General features: G+C 46.9%; 1 protein-coding gene across 1 annotated transcript in view; it reads left to right on the forward strand.

Moving 5' to 3' along the window:
- The window catches only part of CABLES1 (Cdk5 and Abl enzyme substrate 1), a gene marked incomplete at its 5' end in the record, with an annotated part of 168875 nt that overhangs the window by 22733 nt on the left and 144178 nt on the right, over nt 1–1964 (forward strand). The gene's annotated exons all lie outside the window — the stretch shown is intronic.

Raw genomic sequence — 1964 nt, forward strand, 5'->3', positions numbered from 1 at the left:
AGGATGTTTCAGAATTGATATTGCTTGAACTACTATGTTTTAGAACTTTCACTTGAAAGTTAACTGTTATAAAGAGGTTACCGTCCCCTCTCCAATAACTTAACTTTTTATTTTCCTTTCTTCAGCATATCTAAAGAAATTAAGACACACCTGAATGTAAAACACAAGCAATTACTACTAGTATATATGGATAAAGATTATGTAAGTTGTTTTCCTTTAAATCTGGGCATGAGTCAGATTGAGATTCAGTCAAATAGTCTCTCAAAATTCACTCACCACAACATAAGTAGACTTTCTCCAACACCTCTTAAAACTCATGAAGGTTTGACCTATATTACCCAGCCCTACAAGGACACAAGTATACAATTAGTTATGTGTAAAGTTAGCTTCAGGAAAAATCAGTAGCAGAGCAAATATGTTTAAGTTAAGCATGCAAGTCTTTGCAGCTTTTGGGGTTTAGCAGGTAATACCATGCCAAATGCAAAACCCTGGCCCTTGAATTGGTGTAGAGTAAATCCCTAAAGGAGATGAGGATAATTTTGTGCTTGTTTAGTAATGTTTTCGGTAAAACTGTTCATGCTTCCTAAATAAATGTCTACTTTAAAATATAGTGGGGTTTTTTTTTTAGTTTGTTCCTCTGTCTCCATTCTGTCAGTGTATATACTTGAAAGCTTGTCTAATTCATGGAAATCCAGGTGTAAAAAAAAAAAACCAAAACAAAAACCACCCCCAGAGTGGAAAGAAGCAGTGCAGACCATGGTCCAGCGTGCTGGGGCAAATAGGAGAGGGACAAGGCTGCAGTGTGACCTGGACCCAGGTGCTATCCCAGGTAAGTGGGGGTATATAGGGGTGTATGGTGGGGGGCACACCTGCTCCCCCCACATACTCTTGCTGCCAGCGCTGCAGGGGGCCAGATGGGCTGTCAGGGCCATGGCAGGTCCAGCTGCAGGCACAGCCCCATAGGATGCATTGCTGCTGGCTGTGGGGTCTGTCCCTGCTGAACAGGCCCAGCCTGCTCCACTAGTGCACAGCTCTGGACAGGACCGGGACAGCTCCTGCCACCACCTGCAGCTCCTGTTTAAAACCACGCGCTAGTGGGGCAGGCTGGGCTGGGTTGTGTTCGTTCAGCAGGGACAGACCCTGGGTGAGGTGGTGCTGTGCCCTGTGGGGCTGTGCCTGTAGCTGGGCTATCGCCCTGACACCCCAGCTGGTGGCTGCTGCTGCCAGTCTGGTTGAGGTGGGGGCAGGCATGTGGCAGCCCCACCTACAAACCCCATACACCCACCTAAGAACCCCACATCTCACACCTGTGCCTAGATGCCACACAGGATGGGAGCTGCTGGCAGGAGCTGTAACTGCAGGGGTAGCTGTCCCCACATCCTGGTTAGCAAAGGGATCAGGGGGAGCTCTTTTTTGATTTAAGGAAAAAAAAATTCTAAATATCTGTATCCTCTGGTGTGCTGTGTTCTTGTTATGATGATGGAGGCAATGGTAGGCTTCCAAGTGGATTTAAAATTGTAAATATATCAACAAAATGTTGCCAACTTCTCCCTCTCTCTCTCTTTCTTCCCCCCCCCCCCCCCAAAAAAAAAAATGTATGAGGTGTTTCATTTTAATTGTGGATGAACACAGATTTTGGGGGATTAAAATAAATAAATAAATAATCCCAAATTCACTCTTCAATCCAGAGAATTTACAATTTTTAAACAGGATCTCTGCTAGTGAGGGAAGTGGCAGGACCCAGGCAGAGGAGCCTGCCCAGGGCTGGCACCGGAGACCCAGCTGGAGGGCAAACAAGGTGGCTGTCCTCCTGGCTCCAAATGGCCAGGAGGACATGCTTTGGCAGTTCAGGGAGGCTGTGGGGAGAGCAATTTGACAGTGGGGGTCTACTACAGAACCCCCCAACCAAGGGGAGGAGTTGGACTTGGAATTTTCGGGCCAGCTTGCAGAGGCACTTAAGGCAA

The sequence above is a fragment of the Gavialis gangeticus genome, unplaced genomic scaffold, assembly GCF_001723915.1.
Source record: "Gavialis gangeticus isolate Ggan-Ray unplaced genomic scaffold, GavGan_comp1, whole genome shotgun sequence".
Classification (NCBI taxonomy): domain Eukaryota; kingdom Metazoa; phylum Chordata; order Crocodylia; family Gavialidae; genus Gavialis; species Gavialis gangeticus.